The sequence below is a fragment of the Cupressus sempervirens genome, chromosome 1 (genome assembly GCF_028749045.1).
Source record: "Cupressus sempervirens isolate cs-2001-9-10 chromosome 1, ASM2874904v1, whole genome shotgun sequence".
NCBI classification, from domain to species: domain Eukaryota; kingdom Viridiplantae; phylum Streptophyta; class Pinopsida; order Cupressales; family Cupressaceae; genus Cupressus; species Cupressus sempervirens.
This window is the reverse complement of record NC_143118.1, coordinates 704,441,283-704,463,526: the sequence shown is the minus strand read 5'-3', so window position 1 is coordinate 704,463,526 and position 22,244 is coordinate 704,441,283. Positions and strand designations below refer to the sequence as shown.

Here is a 22,244-nt window from a genome sequence, read left to right as displayed (position 1 = left end):
TGAAGGGAACGGAATGGAAGGCACCTACGTTCAAGCTTGTTCCTGCCATCGCTGAATCGTTCGATCCCAATGGAGCTCAATCACAGATTCCACCCAAGGTACTCCTCGTGAACGACATTCACACTCATTTTAAGTGTGCTATTCAAGAAATAGGGACATTGGACATGGATAATGCCCTAGCGGAGTTATGTGTAAATGGTTCTCTCAAAATCGAGCACAAGCATTTGGAAACTAAAGGTTTGACTCACATCGCGCATATGCCTAGAAACTTCCAAACCAAATGGATTAGGTATATCTTGAGTTGAGTGCATAATGGTCAGTTGTGGTTGGAACAACCCGTTTTGATAACCAAGAAGATGATTCACAAAATCACGGGTCTTTCGATGCTCAGAAAAGCCAAAACCACCAAAACCCTAGGACAGGATGAGTTATAGAGGCAAACCCTAGCCGAGTGGGACGATAGAGGTTTGAAGGTTAACACTGTAACAGATTCGGAACTAAGATTTGGCATACATATTATTGCATATAAGTTATATAGTTCCAGCAGGTTAAATAGTGTACCATGTGAAGCTGTGGATTTGGCCCTAAAAATTGTAAAGAAGAATCTTGAGTTTGATCTGTCAGAAGTAATGTTGAAGCAGTTAAACAAGAACATGGACAGTATAAGGACATTGAAGAATAACCCCTATAAATTTGGATCTCTATTAATATGTTTACTATTTTATGTACAAAAATTCTTTCCATCAAAGGGAACCATAGAATGGAGAAAAGATGTCCCAATTTTGTATCAGATTAAAGAGTTTATAGCAGAGATGGGAGAAAATTTTGATAGTATCATGGATAACTATTTTGAAGACTTTAAGGAGAGGATGAATAACTGATTTAGAATTCCTCCTAGGCTTGTTGAAGAATATAAAGATGACGTATGTTTTATGGTTGACTGTGACAAGGTGTACATATAGGTAGTTAGACCCCGAGTTGCATGGGTGAAACCTCTTCCATATGAGGTAAATATTGATGAAACAAGGGATATCATTGAAGCACTGGTAAATGAGCCAGTAGACCCAAGGCAATGGATTTTTGGTACTTATGATGAAGCAAAGGCCAGAATTGAACTGGAAATCAAAATTCCACAGGCCATCAGCAAAGGTAAGAGGAAAGTGGCCAAACTGAAAACTGCAATGGGTCCTCTTATGCTCACCGAGGGAAAAGGTGAAGATAAAAAAAGTGAAGAAGAAGAAGAAGGAGAAGAAGAATCAGAAGAAGAGCAACCGGCAAAGAAGAAAGGCAAGGTAGTCATTACCAAGCCCAAGAAGCAGCCTACTGCAGTATTTACTCGGAGGACAAGAAAAGGTATTCAGGAACCTATATTGGTCAAGCCTGCACCTACATTCGAGCAAAGGCTCAAATCATTGGAAGAAGGAGCTGGCATCACAAATTTCAAGGCATTGAAATTTGAGACAAGGACTGATGCAGAGAAAATGCAAATTGAGGAACTGGTACTTAACAAAATGGGAAAATGGAAATACTCCCCGGACCAGATTGCTCCTCATATCTCTAAAGAACTACTAGAGAGAGTACAGTCAAGATGGTAGTTAGCCACCAAGACGGTAAAAGATATATATGAGAAATCCCTAAAGAATCTTCGGCCTAGTCTCACTGGAGTAGAGGTAAAATCTGAATTGAAAACCTATGAAGGTAAAATGATGATCAGATTCCACACTTGTTTGATTTTGATCAAAGATATAGAGCATGCTGTAAATGATGCTACAAACATGTGAAAAAACATCTATCATCTACATAAGCCCAGTGTAGACCCAGTAGAAATAAAGGATGATGACAGCATCAGAAGCAGTGATGAATCAGATAGCGCTCCATCCATCACAGTTACACCAGGAGAGTTGCATGCAATGATGGAAGAGAAAGAGGAAGAAGCCAAAGAGGAAGAAGCTGAAGAGGAAGATAAGGAGGATGATCTAGTAAAAATTGCAGCAACAGTTATTGCATCCCTTCCTCACTCCCCAGCTAAACCTCTGACATCATCAAGGTTGGAGTCAGCTTCAGCAAGTTCATCTACACCAGATTTACCATCTACACCTGTCATATCTCAACTCCAGGTATCATCAGTGGAAGTGACTACCACTTCATCTACCGAGCTGCATCCCTCTTTGTCTACCGAGCTGCACCCCTCTTCATCTACCGAGTTGGCCTCCTCGACTCCATCATCATCAGTTGGTATTGCTATGAGTTCTCCAATTTTGACTACTCCAATTTGTTCTACAATTTTGTCGCCATCTACTTTAGGCACAGTGAGCTTAGATACTATATTACCGAGTGTATCACCATTTTTGGCCAGTACTCAAATTTTTGACCCTGTAAATACTCCTATTGGCACTCAACCCTCAAGCATCCAAGTTTTTACTACTAGTCCTTCTGTCTCTACTGTTGTGTCTATTCCAAAGGTCAAACCAGTCATCTCAGAAGTCAAACAAAAGAAACCATTAAGACTTATGATCACTGGAAAGGAAATTCCTGAAGACATTGACTTGGACATAGAGATAGTAATTCCAAAGATTGACTTTGATAATGCTACCATTGAAGAAATGAGGTATGCTAGTCAACTTATTGAGAAAAATGCTACTCAGATGCAGTTAAGATCGGAAAGGGATAAGGAATACAGGATAATTGAGGATGCCCGGAACATAATTACTGAGGCTATAGGTGTTGATGTTGATACTTCTCAACACATTTTGATTCAATTGGAAGAGGCAGTTAATAAATTCAATGAAGATGCCTCCGGACAAGAAAAGCTGATTGAGCGTGCAGCAAAGAAATTTGATAATAAGGTGTTGGGGCACATTGCCCAGAACATTGCAATAAATCAGGTTGCAATAACCTCAGTTTTGGCAGATATGGAAAATTCTTTTAATAATGTAACATCTCTTTTTGCTAAGCTTTGTGATGTTACCAAGTACACTAAGGGAATAAGAGAGAAACTAAATAAAATTGATGAGGATCTGAAGGTGAGCGCACAAAACTTGAAGCTTGACCCCAGTTCAAGCTCATCTCATCACCTCAGGATCAAATTTTTGTCAGAGAAGTAGGCAGAGCTATTGAGAGAAGAGGCAAGGATCCGATCTACATTTATAGATATCCAAAACATGATCCTTCCCATCATGGATTCAATGCAGAAGCACATTGCATATTCAAAGACATTAATCCATGATAATAACTTCTCCATTGCAGACCATGTGATTGAACTTTCGGCTGAAGTTCAAGTAGCTCTCTCCACCTGTAAAATTTTGCAAGAGAATTGGGATAAGACTCTCTAGCTTATTCTTCAGGTACATTCAGAGTTCATGTCTCATTTTGGTGTTTCTATATAAGTATATATATTCTTTTATTCTTTGGCATTATTGTCAAAAAGGGGGAGATTATTGTTGGATATGTATACTATGGGTGAATAAGTGTTTTCGGAAAAATTGTACAAAGGAAGAGATATACAGCTCATGTAAATACTGTATGTACATTCTATGGGGGAGTTGTATATAACGAAGCTATGTATATTCAGAATCAGTCATCAGCATGTCAGATAAATTTTGTCTCATAAGTGTTTTTGTCACTAATGCCAAAGGGGGAGATTGTTGGCATTATGATACATTTTTGTCATTAGTTACAACACTTATTGGATTCTGAATGCTTACCGAGCTCTCGCCGGACATTCCTTTGTAAGTCAAGCTTTACCTAGTTCTCAGTGTTTATCGAGTGATCGAGGTGAACAAAGAAGTCAGTGTTTACCAAGTGATCAAGGTGAACAAAGCACCCAGTGTTTACCGAGTGTTCGAGGTAAAGAAAGGAATCAGTTTTGACCGAGTGAAGATGTACTTAGTATTGACCGAGAACTTCATGATAACCAAGCTCCTTAGGTTATCAAGGAAACTAACTATCACCGAGTCACAAGGTTCTATCGAGTGTTTCCTTTGATCACCGAGCTACAGTTCAGATAGAAGTATTCACCGAGTGACATCTCTTCTACTGAGTCTCCAGTGGTTATCGAGTTTAGAACTACTCGAAGTGTTTAGTATGGATCGTGCCTTCACTTCTACCGAGTGCATGACGATGCCGAGTAATGCAGTGGATGTCGAGTATCAGAAGGACACCGAGTCAGTTCAGTGAACCTGAGTTTTTACCTTGGGCCGACTTTGTATAGAGATTTGCACTTTTTGTTTTGGCTGACCTTGCATGTATTGTTTATTTGGATGGTATATATATGCAATGTATTGTATCATTCAAATGTAATGGTAATGAATGAAAATGCGAAAGTGTGAAAGAAATACATGCGTGCGAAAGTATGTGTGCTGAGTTGTGAAGGTATTCAGCAAGGTCAAGTTTTGGAGCAGAAAAGTTTTATCTATCACATCAAGGTGAATCAGAACATAGCAGATCTTATCAGCAATCAGTTGTAATCAGATCCACTATTTCATTCTAACAGGTGAATCAGTTTTTGTAAATCCTTTAACAAGGTAGACTTAACAGTCTTTTGTAAATCTCCTAACAGAGTGCATACTTTATTGTATGTTTGTAAATCCTCTAACAAGGTGGATCTAGCAATCCTTTGTGCTCCTAATAGGGCAGATCACCAGAAGTGGTCATTGAAAGCCTTAACCAGCCAACTTCATACTGCAGTAACGAAGCTTTGTGGGTTTTATCCCCACCCCAATTTTACTTTCTATTTGGAAGGTTTCTGGGTCACCAAATCTGTGTGTTCAAGTGTTGCAAATGATTTTGTTTCATGCTTACAGTAGGTTACTTGGATGAATGGTGAATATATCAATATGCAGTTTTATTGTTTGAAATTTTAAAAGTTACTGATTCACCCCTCCCCTCTTAGTAACTTGTCATATCTTGAATATTTCCAATAGAAAATAGAGGAAGCCAAAAAGAAATTTCTTAAGGAAGAAAAGAAAACAAAGGAAGAGGAGGAAAAGTGAAGAGTTGTAGAAGAAGAGATGGAAAATTAAATTAAGGAAGATGAAAAGAATAGATTGGAGGAGAAGAGAGAAAGAGACAAAAAGGAAAAGAAAGAAGAAGAAGAGGGAGAAACAAACAAAGTAGCAAAGAAAAATAGGGAGGATGATACTAAACCATCGAGTTCATCCACTCTACTCTCTCATGCTAGTTTAGCTACTAATAATGATGATCAAATAGATCTAATCTCATCGCTATCCAAATTGTAAGAATTTGGATTAGGTTAGAATTCACCCAAGAACTAAAGAACTCAACAAAAGCACACAATAGACCAAAATAGATAGAGTATGATTAGAATGATGATATTCATTCAATAACTAGTTGAGAATACAGTAGTAGTGCCTAAGTATAAAGGCCTTAGGAGAGCTTCTAGAATGCATAGAAGTTAGCATCATGATATGTCATACAACCAAGCATATGTCCACCAAATATGGGTTATCCTCCATTGAGCACGAGACTAAGTACGATGATGTAAGGATAAGCCTACAATGGTGTAGCATGCAAATCAGTGGTGTAGACAACATGTGCTAAATGAGGAGTGTGGATAACTGTGTTCTCAACATGATAACTCAGTGAATGATGCATACTCTTGTGTTGTAAACAACATGTGCATAATTAGAGTTGTGTAACTTAATGAGAGTTCACAAACTCCTAAATGTCTCACCTAAAATAATAATTAAATAATGCAAAATAATTAAATAATGCATTAAACTAAGTAAAACTTAAGTAAGTGTAATAAGTAAATACTTATTTACAACAACACCCCCTCTTAAGTGCAACTTAGTGGAATGCCCTTAAGCTTACAAAATCTAGGATGCAATGCAGAATGGGTCTTGGCTACTAGGCCATGTTAGGTACCCATGTACATAATGATATGCAATCTTCCATAAAGTGGGGAAAGAGGGAAAACCTCATGGGAAACCACACCCCTCCCCAAACAAGAATGCCAAACAATGACTGCTTCAATGAAGAAGCTGATCCAAGACTGCAGAATGGTGTTCCTCCCCTTAGGAAGAAAAAATGCCAAGGGTACAAATGAGATGCTTCTACTATGCATGGAAAGAATTGCATGAATAAGTGATGTCTCTAAAACTTGCTCAACTAGCTGAAGAACCTGTCCCAAAGAAGTGTCTGTCTTTGTAACTAATGAAGAACACTACTGCAATTGCTGATCATAAGTATCCAAAATCACTTCAACCTGTGAGTATCGATCATGTAGAGAATGTACAAGAGAGTCTAATGGAACCCTCATGACAATTGAAGAAGTTAATTCCACATCAAGAAGAAGAGGAAGCTCATCAATACTACCCCCCAAATCTGTCACTAAACCTGTATTTTGAAGACTAAATGTACCCTACTATTATGGACCTATCACTATGGCAATGTATGCATGTGGATTGAACTAATGAAGTGACCTCTCATTGTATCTGTTGATAGAACCCCATGTGTTTGAATCTGTTCAAGCACTATCACTGAAATCACTATCAGTTTCCACATTGTATGATGTGCAAAGAGGAGTAGAGGACAAGCTGGGAGAACTTTCCTCAAAGTATACATCCTTCTCCACAAAAATTGGATTTGTCTTAGGATCTAGAAGTCTATATTCCTTCACACTATCTTCATAACAAATGAAGGTACAAGGCTGAGATGGCTATGCCTTGCATCCCCTAGAAGATATCTTTGCCCATGTAGGACAATTGAAGACTCTAAAGTGTGTCACAATACATTTTCTGCCGCGTCATGCCTCAAAAGGAGTTTTTCCATCTAAGGTTGGATGAGGTGAATGATTAAGAATGTGAGTGGCACTTGAGATTGCTTTGACTTCTAATGATGGATCAAGAGACTTGGTATGAATCATGCAACTTACCATAGAATTAAGAGTGTGAATCCTCAAAGCTGCAACATCTATCTTATGTGGAGTGAATGCTGGTGGAGTCTAAATATCAACTCCCTCATGTCTGCAAAAGTCCTTAAGTTTCCTATTCACATCCATGTTTCCATTATCCATGCGGAGTACTTTGATGGTTTTCCTAGATTTCTGTTTCACATGATCCTTGAAGTCTAGAAACTTGTCTAATACTTCACTCTTACTATGCAAAAAGTAGACCCAAGTAAACCTTGAAAAGTCATCAACTAAGGTGAGTATGTAGCAACCCTGTCTTAATGCAAAGGGACCTACTAATACCTTGTGAACCATTTGTAGAACACCTATTGTTCTTAAAGACTTCCCTCTCTATAACTTCCCCTCTGGATGCATATCCACTAAATTTGTTGAACATTCACCCTTAGAAAAGTTGATTTGAGGTAGACCTTTGATCATTCTATATGTGCAAAGTTGCTGAAGGTAGTGGTAGTCAAGATGACCATATCGCTCATGCCATAATTGCATGTTTGAAGTGGATTGAGATAACAAGGCCTTTGAAGAAGACTTGGGTATAAAATGAGAGAAAAAGTACAACCTCTTGTGATCATTCACTTTCCCCACTGCAACCAAGGAATCATCTTTAAGACTGTGCACTTGAACTGAGTCTAGAAGGAACTCAACTCTATGTCCATCTCCAAGGTGAGTGATTTGGTAGATTGAGAGGAGATTTGAACTTAGGTTTGGAACATAGAGAACCTCTTGAAACTCTCCATTTTCCATTTTCAAGTTTCCTTTTCCTTCAACTTCTATTTTCTATCATTCCCCATGAAGATGTGTGGTACCTTTGAGTGATTCAATGAAGAAAAATCCTCCTTTGAAGAACCTGTGTGATATGAGGCAACTGAGTCAAATATCCATTCCTTTGAAGAGGTTGAATTAGCCATGAGTGCTTTCCCTTTTCCCTTGGAATCTAAAGATGACCATTTGTCCTTGTAAGCATTAGGTAGTGGAATATTATGTTTCTTCATGATGTTGGTCAATTCATCAATCTTTTTGAGATAACACTCATTTTCTTCATGACCTGATTTCTTACAATAAGTGCACTTCTTCTTCTCCTTATTGTTGTCCCCTTTCTTGTTGGAATTTGAGGACTTACCTTGTTGGTTGGATTGTGGTGTTGTATTTTCCACATCCTTAGATTTTATCTTCCATTTATTCTTACCCTTTCCTTTATTTGAAGATTGTCCAGCTGAATGTTGAGAACCCTCATTGTTTCCCATCAATGCTTTGGACTAAGGTGTTTTGAGAATCCCCATTGATTTCAACTTTTTTTCTTCATCATCCAATAGTTTAGCATATTCATCAAAAGTAACTTTTTTTGTAGGAAAACCCTAAGGTAGTCTTTGAGGTGTTAAAAGAAGATATAAATGTGGAATTTTCCAATGGCAGATTGTTATGGATGAGATAAATCAGTCTGTCATCTTTGATAGAACTCCCACAATTAGTAAGCTTCATCCTTAGTTCATTCACCTTGATGATGAAATCTTGTATTGAGTCATATGACTTAGGATCTAAGGAAACAAACTCATCTTCAATTTTGAATACATCCTCTTAAGAAACTTTACCATAAAGATTTTCGAGGGTATCCCAAGCTTCCTTGGATGTAGTACATTTCTTGATTTGATACATGATTTTATCATCTACCCCCAAACATATATCACCTAGGGCTTTCCTATCCATTGCTACCCAATTTGAAATTTCACTTGTTGATACATTATCACCTGTTGGTTTAGGAAGAGTGCCATCTACATATTATGCATTAAGTGATATAGCATTTTGATTGACAACGAAGCATAGTTATGAGGAGCTAATTTAGGAAACTCAAAGTTTCCCCTAATGTAGAAAATAAAAGAAAAGTGCAAAAAAGAGACAACACAACACCAAAAACAACACCCCCCCCCCCCCCACACCTTTTCACTAATTCAAGAGACCCCCCCCAAAATAGATGCTTTGGGCACTTTATCAATAGTGCAATTATAATGGGCCACTTGCCAATTTTTGCCTTCATGGACTTCTAATTTTTCTTGTTACAACTTCTTAATAGAGTACAAATTTGAAACTTTACAATACGCTACAATTCTAAAGCATTACAAAGAAAGGAAAGACTCTATTGCTGAAAGTGAGAATTTTGTCCATACAACACTACAATATGATGGTAGATATGGAAAGTAGACAAAAAATAATTCACTTTCAAAAAAAATGGAACCTATTTTCGACTATAGATGTGCTCATATGGAGCATTTGAAGTTTCAAAATGCAAGATTACCCAGGTATAGTCATCAAAAAATGCAATTTATGAACAATCTGTGCACCAAAACCAAAAAATAGTTGCACCACTAAAAAATTTAGAAAATTTTACCCAATTTCAAAAATAATTGCACTTGATTTGGAGTCTAAATGTGTGAGTTATGGCCTCTTGAAGTCAGACTGCAAAAATCAAAATGAATTTCGAGAGGGGTTGCATCAGCAAAATATGGGGTTAAATTTGATGATCATACGACCATTGTAGCAGTGTAAATAAGCCCTGAAACAATGTCCATAAGGGTGTAAAATTTAGGATCGTGAAAGCATGACATCAGCAACTCCAAACGCGTAAGATGATGTCAACACCTATGTGGCATGTTGCCCCGTACAAAATTGTACAACAAGTCAGGTGATGTGTCAGTAGAATTTTTTGACTGGGCTGCTATGTGGTGTTGTATTGGTGTTGACTGTACAGGGCTGATTTGTCAGTGTTGGGGTTGTGCTTTATACTACGATGCTAGAAATTCTTTTTCGTTGGTGGCGAGTATAAAGTGCTCACCACGTTCAAATTATGGCAATGGGACTAATCTTAGTACCAAATTCATGGTGTCCTGAGTTGTGAGGTTATTTAAATACAACCATGCCCCACTATTTGTGCAAAGGTAAGGCTATCGGGAAGCCTTGGCCATAGTTTGATAGACTCATGTCAGATTTAGTGAAGTCGATGGATGTTGGAGGGTTGGCTAGATTTGTTGCTTTGGCCACCAAAAATTTGTGCAGTAGGTGCTCGGCTAGATTATAAGTGCAGGTATGACCAGTTGTTATTTGGCCCACAGATTTAATAGTATACCTGCAATAAATTAATTTGAATATTCCTTCCAATAATAACATAGGGTTGAGTCAGGGTGTCAATGCCCGATTTGGCCAAAAAAAATTCCACACCTGGGTAATAAATTTTAAAATATTCTCAAAAATGCCAAATAATGCAGAAAATAAATAATTTAGATTTGAAAAATAAATTAAATAGATCCAAAAATGATCATGCCCAATCTGCCAATCGGGGCCTTTGGGTTCTGATTTGCAAAACAAATTCTGCCTCACGATCAACTTTCACCAAATATAGGAAAATTTATAGTTGATCTTTACCGAATCGATGCTTTGGACATAATGGTGAGGTCAGATCTAGCTCTAGATGCTCCTAATTTTAGCAAATCCTCTAGATTTGCATCGAGGTACTAAAGTATGAATGATCTTAAATGACTACGTAAAGAGAATCTCCCTAAGCTCTAACACCATGTAAGAATTTGGCTTAGGTCAGAATTCACCCAAGAACTAAAGAACTCTACACAAGCACATAGTAGACCAAAATAGACAGAGTATGATCAAAATGATGATATTCATTCAACAACTAGTTGAGAGTGCACTAGGAGTGCCTGAATATAGAGGCCTCAAGAGAGCTTCTAGAATGCATATAAGCCAACATCATGATATGTCATACAACTAGGCACATGTCCACCAGATATGGGTTATCCTCCATTGAGCATGGGACTAAGTATGATGATGTGAGGATAAGCCTGCAATGGTGTAGCATGAAAATCAGTGGTGTAGACAACATGTGCTAAATGAGGAGTGCAAATAACTGTGTTGTCAACATGACAACTCAGTGAATGATGCATACTCCTATGTTGTAGACACAATGTGCATAATTAGAGTTGCATAACTCAATGAGAGTTCACAAACTCCTAAGTGTCTCACCTAAAATAATAATTAAATAATGCAAAATAATTAAATAATGCATTAACCTAAGTAAAACTTAAGTAAGTGTAATAAGTAAATACTTATTTACACAAACACAAACTTATACAGAAGGATAAGATAGTGAAAATTTTATAGCAAACTTAAATGGAAGTGATTGACAATTTGAGTAGTACCTTGGCATTATAGCACACTCAACTAGATCCTAAATAGAGAGCACAAGTAGTGCTAAAATCATTTGATGAAGATTTTACCAATTTGTTGAAAGTTGTAGAGGAAAAGGCTAAGATTTCCCATGATGCTAACTTATTTAGCACCATTTACCAAAATATCAAGAAACACTGAGTTCATATTGATACTTGTATAAAAGAACTTTGTAAGTGCCAACAAGATGGGAAAAATTTGTATATTAAGTGTACCTTATCATATGAATAGACTAAAGACATTGATAGCCATACAGAAGTAAAGATGAGTTAGCTAGAGGCTTAATCTAGCAAGATCCAGTAGATCCATCTTGCAAAGTAGATGATTTTGAAAGAAAAGTGCCTAGTACTCATAGTGACATGAAGAAACTAGAAATTTAGAAGGAACAAATCTATAAAAGGATATCAGATTTTAGAAAATCTATTCCTTTGAAATTATCTTTTATTGAGAAATAGTTAAAGGAATGCTTCAAAGCTAAAGACACATATTCCAACTTTTTGTATTCAGATCTTAATGTAGTTGAGATTGCACCACATAATTTATGTGAAATTCTCAGCTTAGATGAGTCCACCAAGGAAACATGGACTAAGGGTACCGATAGTCTGAAGGCTGGTTTTGATGATTGCATGAGGATCATATCAACATAAGGAAGGACAACATTTTTGGATAGTTTTTGGATAGATTTTGACATTTTGACCTTTGTCATTGATGTCAAAGGGGGAGAAATACATATTAACATTTTAAATTAAGTTTAGAAGATAAAAGTGTTAATTATATTATAAGGGGGGGCATATGTAAAGATGAACAAATTGTAATAGATGTTATGTAAGGTGTTATTTATTTTTGTGGTGTTAAGTATTTGTCAGTTAGCCAATTTTCCCTATTTTTTCATCATCAATGCCAAAAGGGGAGGCTATTGAAAATTGGATAATAGTGATATGTAATTGTCATCATTATGGTAATACATGATGTATATGCTCATAGGAAACCTCAAAAATAAAGATACTTAGTATTTCGTAATCAAAAAATTGACTAATTATAGAATTTGGTTTGTAACACTGTATTCTTTTGTTTATAACCTAGTATTGATGTCATATTATGATTAGAAAAGTTACATTGAGATAGTATACATGTTGGTGATGATGTGTATAACCTCAGAAGCTAGTACAAACTATACAAAATAGATATAATTATATTTTTATGGAATAGGATAGCGGAATTGAAGGAAAGAATTATTTTGTTTACAAGATAATTACTTGTCCAATTAGGGTTGACATCTTAGATGTTTACTCTAAGTTGGAAAAATGGTTTTTCATCTTATCCAACCTAGTAGCAATTTGTGAAAAGTCAGGATATTTATTCAAATGACATTTTGCGATAAGAAAGTGAAAGTAAAAGTGCAAGTGCTATATGCAAACTTTTGTGAAACTAGCATATGCGAAGTTTTATATGAGCTATTTAATGATTCAAGATTGATATGAAGATTAGAGATCAATCAAGAAAGAAGATACATTACCTATTTCAAAAGTTTTATTAATTGTTTGGTCCGTGAGCTCTTCTTGCAATTGGAAATACATGTTTGGGCAGTGGGTGCATCTTGCATCTACTATACCACAACCCCTAATAGGGTTGGAATCTCCAAACAATAATTCAAAGTATCCTAATAGGGACTCCTTATACGAAATTTTCGAATTTACTCCTAATAGTCTCCATTCTCTAACAAGGAACTTATATATCAATATATTTCTAGTTGATATCATCCTCATCAAGGTTTTCCCTTGGCCAAGCTTTCCCTAGTTAACAAAATATGGTATTATGAGTTATCTTTGTGCATTGTTACTATTATTGTTTAGCATTACTTTATTTCTTTTTTATGCATGGTTTAAAGTAAGTAATAATATCTAGTTGCTAACTAAAGATTGTAGATTGTATTGATTCACCCCCCCCCCTCATAGTAATCCCTATTTCTAACAAGTTGTTGACCCTTGGTTTTCTCTGTAAGCTAATTTTGGATTTCCTTTGCATAATGTATTGATATGATATCTCTATTTAGTCCTTCATTACCTTTGATTTCTCTTGTATGATCTCCTTTTACACTTAGTCTTTCTTTCTTTTTTTGATCCTTGAACCTTCTCTTATGCATTAGAAATTCACTCAAGTTCTCTTCTTACTCTTTTTTCTCTCACTAATCCTATTGTTAGAATCTTCTTTAAATAGACAATCTTTAAAAATTCTCAATCATAATAAATGGTTTACAATTCATCTCCTTTTGTTGTTTCCTTCTACTTTTCTTATTATTATACTTTCTTTCCTCTAGATTATTACCTTTAGTAATGATATCTAATGTCCAACTTAACTATGTCTATAATTATTAAATATCATATATAAGTTAGCCAAAATAATTTACATCAGTGTTTGTGCAATTACAAACTCATGACAAAAATTGATCTTCTTGACATCTGAATTTTCTAACACTCAGTTGTAACTAATATTCAAATTGACACTCAACTTCTACATACACATTTCTTACCTTTTTATTGGCAAAAACTATCTTTTAATTAATCTCGCTAACCAATGTGTTAACTCAACTTATATATGCACTTAGTCTCAATTGGGGTTCTTGATAATCTCTAACTTGCTCAACATGTAAAATAAACAAATCCTCATGTATTTAGCCTTTACTAGATGACTTGGTCATAGTGATGACCATTCATCCTTTCCTAGTAAATGAATAACTGTTTGGACACTAATAGGAAACATAGGCATAGAGATCAACATATATAATGTGAAATATTACATTTCTACTAATATATTTCATGAACAAGTCAAAGGAATGAATGCATAAAAAGGAACTAATATCAATATTTTATTGGAATTATTTAGAATAACTGGGGGGGGTTGAATCAATTATCTAAGCTTTAGATGTACAAATAAAACATTTCACAGCTTAGTGAACCCATATTCATCATGCATTCATCCATTAGATGATATAATCACTAAAAAACTTTTAGGTTATATTCAAATCAACCCTATAGAAATGTAAGCATTAAATACAATAGATTCAATAACACATTTGACACAATGATTTTATGTGGAAACCCAATTTGGAAAAAAAAACCAATAAAATGCTACTCATCCTCACTCTTCTGAAGTGATACCCTATGAAAGGCCAACCCTCCTATGAAAGGCCAACCCTATTAAAGGTTACAATACAAACTATTAAATGTGACTTGGTTAGATAATTTCAATCAACCCATTAGGAGTGATCATTGTTAGAGAACAATAGACCATTTTCTTGGAATGTAACCTAGTTAAAGGATTTGCAAATGATTGTTTGTTCAAACTTAATCAAAAGGATTTACCCTAGAATTGTATAATGATTAGAACGTAACAATAAGGATTGATATAATAAAAAATTACAACTGACTTGTAGATTACAAATCTCTATTTTAGTCCTCCATTCTACTTGGCTTTCACACACTTCAGCTCTAATAGCTTGTTCACCATTCAATAATTCATACTCTTAAGCCTTCTTGCTTTGCTTTTCTATAACATTCTCTTTTGTTCAATCTCTGAATGAAGAAAATACATTACACCTCTTTTCTAACTTAGGTTCTCTAACATTGACTAACCTTGCTTCTAACTAGCCATCTCTATAAATATAAAATTAAGATCCTTTGTCATTCATCTTTTATTGTTCATTTTAGGGTTAGGTAAGATTATGTAGGATTCAATGAATCTGATCATCTTTTTATTGTAGTACCTTCTAGAAACTTCTTCGAACTGTTGGTGTTTTAAAATGAACTAAAACTACTAAGCAACAAAATGCTTAATACTAGGATGACAATACACACACAATCTAAAGACTAGCCAATTCCTATTAACAATTGCATGTGCAAGGCATTTGGACCCAACTTCCACAAAACCAAGGGTGGTTTTCTACTCTTTTGGCTCTGCAAAACTAGGGTGGGTATACCCAAGGATGATTCAAGACTAGGAAAATTGTATGAGGATTAATTTTAGTTTCATTTTGATTCTCATCTCAAATCCTCAACCACATACACAATTCTTGACAACTTGATAAACACATTCCATATAACAGATATGGCCAAAAATTCTTCTATAGATCTATAGATGTTCTCAACAATAGTGGCTAACTAAACCTAAAACATTCCATGGAGACAAGTACTGGCCAGCTTTGAAGATCTATAGGAAATAAAAGTAAAATTTGATTTGATGCTGCATTTTGACAACCATTTGTGATATGTTTCTCTTTCAGTGTTGGTAAACAGATTTGTTCTTTTTATCTTTCACCAAATTATGACTCTTAATGCCCAGATTATGAACAATATCTATTCACAACAGCTGAAAATCCATTTTATGGTTACTGACTTTTCTCTGAATTGGTAGGTACAACTCCCTATATGAATGATATTCAAAGAATTCTTTTTGTTCCTCTTATCTAATTTGGGGTATGTTCTTGACCCGAGAATAGCAGAGGTGTAACCAAGTTAGACTTAGACAAGACCTAACTAAAGCAAGTTTGAGTTCTAAGCATCTAATTATTTTTGTGTATTCACAAACTTATGAATTCACAAAACCTTCAGATATCTAACTACGAAAACTTGAATCTAAATTACTCCTATTAATTAATTATGCTAAACTTTCCTCTTTGAATGAATAATAACAATGCTTATTACATTCACTCACTGTATTATGAACAAGGGAAGTAAAACTCTATTTATTCCTCGTTCCAATTCCAAAACATCTAAGGAAAACAATAATTTCAACAATTCTATGGAACAAAAAATGATTGATATTGAGTACTCTCAATTTTCTCTACAATAAAAAGCATCTCACACAAAAAAAAATTCGACCCTCTACATGCAATGAAATGAAAAACCTAGAATAATATGCCCTCCCTTCTGCTCCAGCTCTCTGACTATATGCATCCAAGAAGAAGAACCTCCTTTCTTAATAGATGATAGTTTGCAATAAATAGATGTTCCTTGACTATTCAGTTCACCTTTGGTTCCAAAATTGACTATTAAGTTTCACGACGACCTTTCATTTCCAATGAAATTTGAAATTTATTTCCTTGTCTTTAGCCTTGCGATGCCTTCTTGAAGCCCCCTTCTGCAAAGAAGCATCCATATTTTTGGTATCACTTACATATTTTCTCTAACTATCAATTTCTTTATCACCACCAATGTGATCCTCAAAATCGAAGCCAAGATTAGTCTTTTGTCACTTTTTCCCATTTCTTTGTTCTGATGATGGATCTGATTTAACATACTCCCCACATTTTGACTCAATCTCACAATCTTTATCAATCTTTACCTCAGTTTCACAGTCTTTTTCATCTACTGATATTGTAACAGCGTCAGACACATGGGACACCTCTTCAGCAGGGAGAAGCCATATCACAACGTCCCCAATAAAATAATTAAAATCTGGATGCTCAACTAGGTCATAAATGCTCACTATCTCTTCATTGTTAAACTCTCGACGATCCTCTAGTCGAGACACAGGTTTTTGCCATCTTATTATGGCAGTACATTCTTTTGAATCCACCATTTGCACAACTCCTACGCGTCTAGTTTGAGAATCTTTTCCATCCTCATCAAAACCCTTCTCTAGCACATACTACTCAAGCTAGAAATCATGCTCTCCAAGATTATCAATGGCAAACAAGACCTTTGAATCTACTCCAAGTGACTTTTTATTATCTTTCCAAAGTACATCAACCTTTGTCTTCGTGTTAACAATAAGCAGTGTTGATTCAAGAACATCATCTTTCTTCAAAAGCTTTTTATCATGTTTCACTATAGACTTATGATATTTCTTGCGGTGTGAATGTGTCATAATTTTTGATCCAAGGCTAGAGAATCCTGTGTTGGTACAGTCCCATTCTTGACTCATACTAAAGTATCATGGGAAGATGAATCATAAGTAGGCAAGTTATTAGAGTCTATTGTTAAGTCTGTATCCTTATCTAGTAGGTCATCATGTTTCTCAAGGAAACTTATGTCTGATTTCCTTCCAGATATTGGGAGGAAAACACCAATCACCTAGTTTCCAATTCGCATATGAAAAACAAGACAAAAGCTTTAAATGTTTAGGGTCTTGCATATCTACAAGGACACTTGTTGACTTCATAATAGATGCAAGATTTGTCGCAGGAATCCAGTAAACATATATTGAACCTGCCTCAACATTACTAACTGTACCCTCCATTCAAGATGCCTTCAATGTACCTTAGAGCCATCTAGCATTCCTGAAGATAACTGAAGAAGTAGCCCATACACACTGACCTAGATAATAAGGAAAGTTTGTATCTTCAAAAACATTCTTAGAAACTAATTTAAGGCACTCAGGGTCTACCCTCATTACTTTACAATTTGAACCATCATCAAACAAAATTGTGACATTATGTATAACTTTAACAACTCGGCCCAACCAAGATTCATAAAGTACATAATCTTCTTCTATGAAATCTCTTATCCATTTCAACTTCCTGCTAGGGAAATCTATTTTAACTTGTCCAGATGGCATCTTCAAGTCAACAAAAGGTCAATGCTGACTACTATACCTATCTGTCCTTTTGGACCTAAAATAGATGCAACAATATCACCATGCAATAGGCTCCTATCAACTACAACAAGATTTGACCAAACTACACAAGCATGATCTCCTGAAATAGATTCAACATCATTATCTTCTTCAGTATCAAAATTTGAGGAGTCTAAATCACCTACAACTCTAGTTACCATTCCAAACACACGCTCTTCTATTCTACTTTGGACTACATCTAATCTGTAAACACTTGCAATAAGAGGCTTCTTTACCAATTTTAGAGGAAAACCAGTTTCCCTTGTACTTCTGATCTATGATTTGCATAATAGATATCACCACCTTTCTTTTGATTGTTAAAAATGCATGGAAAAGACAATGTTGGGCTCTAATGTACTGATATGAAGGAGAACGAATTTCTTAAAGAACTCATTTTATAATATGTCACAATCTATTCAACATATTTGGATAATAGTTCTTGCTTTTATTAGTGGTGTCACATATTGCATTTGCATCAGTGTATAGGCCCGAGAACATAAATTGTACCTCATATGCATTGCACCTTGTGTAATCATCAACACATTCTCATTGCTATACAACCATCAGCATAGGTCCACCACTGTGTCAACTTTGTTTTGAAGATTGTATAAACCAAGAATAACATTTTAATTTTCAAATGATCAATGGTTATAAAAATGCACCTATTATACTTTGAGAAGCCATTGTTTCCTTAATCATAACCAATTCTTTTGATTTGATAAGACTCAATATAATGTGGCACTGTTATATATATAATGAAACTTATATAATTACATCTCCTCTTATCTTCATAGAAATGTAATGATGACATTAATTTATCTTCTCCAAGTGATCCTTTTAATAAAAGAGCCTTTAGAAAATTGACATCATAATTTCATAACAATAAAAGATTTCTTTCCCAAGCACCATTGTTTGAACTTTGCCAAAAACTATAAACAATCTGAGATGTGGTTCAATCTTTAACTATCCATATTGTGCTCCTGAAAATTGAACCAACTAGCAGACATCAGGTATATATATGCATTCCATTACAAGGAATAAAATCTTAATCTTCTAAGGCCAGCTTTGTCAATATGTCATGTGAAGAACTTTTCTCTAATTTTTATGAATGCTTGAGAATCATGATTCCCATTCATTCCTCTAAAATTGATTTCCAATAAGAACATCTCATCCTTGCTGGGTTGGGATCTATGACCTACCCATTGTGAAAAGACTTCAGAACAACCCATCAAGCTGAGAGAAGAAAAGGCAATAACAAGGAAACCTAACAAAGAAGCCTACCTAAGAAGGAGTTAGACCTAGACACCAGACTGACCAGACTATATGACTCAATATTCCAAAAAAAATGGGTGACTTGAAGTTAGGCAACAGTTGGCTCCGACTGGGGAATATGCACTACAAAGTGCATAGAGAATCCAACATCTTTGGTTGAACAAGTGCCTTCAGCATTGGGTTGCGGAGTCTAGACCAAAGATCAATGAGGAAGTGCATATAGGGAGGGTGGAGGGGAGTAGGGTAGACTTAAACAAAGCGAGAGAAAACATCCACAAAAAAATAAGCAAGAAGAAGCTACACTACAACACAACAAAACTGGAAAACAAAACTTATTTACAAAAGGTGAGGAAACCTCACTAGTAGGACCAACAATAAAGAAAGATTCATATGTGGCCATTCATGGGAACAGAAAAGTATGAACCTCTTCTGAATACAGGAAGATGCTTCATCAATTTGAAACAAAATAGGTAATCTTTAACTACTCCTTCACTATTGAACTTAAGCCCCAAAGCCTTTTGAAACATGATGACCCACAAGATATTTCCAAATAGCCATGCCTCATTATAGACCTATGATTCATCTATGATTCCATGTACATCCTTCCTTGCATAGTCAAACTTCTGTGATGGAAGAAAATATTCAACATATCCTTGATGCATTACTGGACTATAATTCATTCCATCTTTTTTAGCATTATCATCTTCATTTTCTCTGTTATCATCCTTAGTAGAGATATCAACCTTCAAATCATAATTAACAAAATTAGAACATTGTAAATATTTTAGGAGAGAAATATCATCATACCATTTGCAAGCACTATCAAAAACAACTTCTAATTCCGAACCAGAGCTGAAAAATGCATCCCCATTTTCCACATGTTCTAACTTCTTTGGTGAAGAAGAAAAGCAATCGCCAGATTTTTTACATGTTGTTGGAAGATAGTTACATGTGTTTATTTTATTACCAATAATATTACCTTTATCAAAAATACCAGCATTAGACACACTGTTAATAAGCACTTCAAACTTCAAACCCAGGCTAAAACGGGATGATCCTTCATTACTCATAGATTCTAATAGAATTGAAACATCTTCTTCATCCTTAGCATTTATCAAATCCAAGAAATATCCTTCTAAACTCAAAACTTTAATATTTGAATTGATTAAAGAAGAAGAATCATATGTGGTTGGCACCAAGGATTGTTCAATTTTCATTTCACGACTAGAAAAATCTTCATCTAATTCTTTGTCTCCTATAGGATGTTGCAGTACTTTATTAATATTTGAAACCTCTTGTTCAAAATCTATTGTTGCATCAATTTCTTTATCAACATTTTTAGTAGGATGATTGATAGAAAAAATCTCAGCCTTTCCCTTTACACATCTTTGATCAGAAATATCATTTAGCATTATATTATCTTCAAAACAAGATATATCTGATATCTGATTTTTACCAGCCACAGTGAAAGAAGAATCTAGACTATTATGCTCTTCAATAACATTAAAATTTTCATTTCCAGCTTTGGGATAATCTTTAGGAAAATAGTTTGAAACTTCACTCACATTCTTTTCATCCATTTCACAACTTTCAACAGCACAAGGAAAAGAAAACATAACCACATTTTCTTTTTCAATTTTTCTTACCTTTCCCTCATGATCTTCAAGAATCTCCATAGGCTGGACATGTTCTTTTTTTTGATGATTCATCCATGATACTTTCACTAAGGATGAAATAGATTCAAGCTCTCTGGGAATAGGGAAGGTGAGGGGAGGCGAAGCATCTACTTTACGATTTGCACTAGTATCTTCATTCACGCTCATATCTTTTAACTGATAATATCTTTGTTTCACTCTCCTCAACAAGTCCACCAATTGGGGATCTTGTGTGTAGCATATATTGTTCTTCATAGCTCTAGTTATGCTCTTTTTATAAGTAACCCAAAGACAATGAAGCATCGGATCACTTTCAGCATTAATTTCTTCCATCGATGGTGTAAGCCTTCCATCACACTTAGAATTATTCCTTGATACCTTAGCTACATTTGAGCATTTTTGTCTAAAATCTTGGAAAGCATAAAATCTCTTTTCAATCAGCTCCCACAATTCTTCAGATCGATGGTCTTGGGCTGCACACAAGTTTTTCCTTGTGGCATAGTTAATGCTCTTTTTATAGTTTCCCCAGAGTTGTTGAAGTATAGGATCATTATCAATAACAATCTCTTCCACATATGGTGGAGGTCTCTTTCTATATCTTACTTCATTTCTCAGAGGAATCTGAGCTCGATACATCTCATAAAATTTCCTGTAGAATGGAGCAATGAAAATCTGTATAAAAGTTCATCAGATTTATGAGGAAAAGGAAATGATTGTTACCTCAATTTTCCTCGGGGATCATTGAATGTTTGACTTGGTACTTGAGCTACCCTCTATTTTTGTATTTGCCTTTGTAACCTAGTGGGAAACTCTTTAGCTAGTTTTTCTTCTTTTAAGACTACACTAGCTCTTCTGTAATTGGAATCATGTCCTCATGAGGTAGCACCAAATTTTCCTCATGGTAGGTGAAATGACTAATCTGTGATTGTTGGTATTTTGACCAGCAATATCAATCATCACCAAGATTCTGTAATTGGAAAGATCTGCAATTCAACCATCTCTTGATTCGTAAATGTGGGTTCTTTGACAATGGAGTCACCAATTGCTAAGGAAGCAATGAAAATGAATAATGTAGCTTGAAAAATTAATGTGTTCTTCCTTGTTTAGTCACCAAGGTCTATTATATAAGCACAACTGGATAAATTATAGAAGACCTTTTGAATTCTTCAAACTCTGATAATTGATAGGGTTCTTTTCAAACATGGAGTCACCAATGTAAAGATTTGGTTCTTTTGAAACAGAGTCGCCAATTTCTCTTGGAGCAATCAATTGTAAGAAGCTAGTTATATAACTGTGCTCTCCCCAGTAGAGTCGCCAAAAATATATTGTTAAATAGATTTGTTCTTTTTATCTTTCGTGAAAATATGACTCTTAATGCCTAGATTATGAACAATATCTATTCACAATAGTTGAAAAGCCATTTTATGGTTACCTACTTTTCTCTGAATTGGTAGGTATAGCTCCCTATATGAATGATATTGAAAGAATTTTTTTTGTTCCTCCAATCTAATTTGGGGTATGTTCTTGACCCAAGAATAGCAGAGGTGTAA

General features: G+C 35.2%; 1 pseudogene; it reads right to left on the bottom strand.

Moving 5' to 3' along the window:
* Positions 1-16,222: 16,222 nt before the first annotated feature.
* On the bottom strand, positions 16,223-21,330 carry LOC149579888 (uncharacterized; annotated as a pseudogene).
* Between the last annotated feature and the right edge of the window lie 914 nt (positions 21,331-22,244).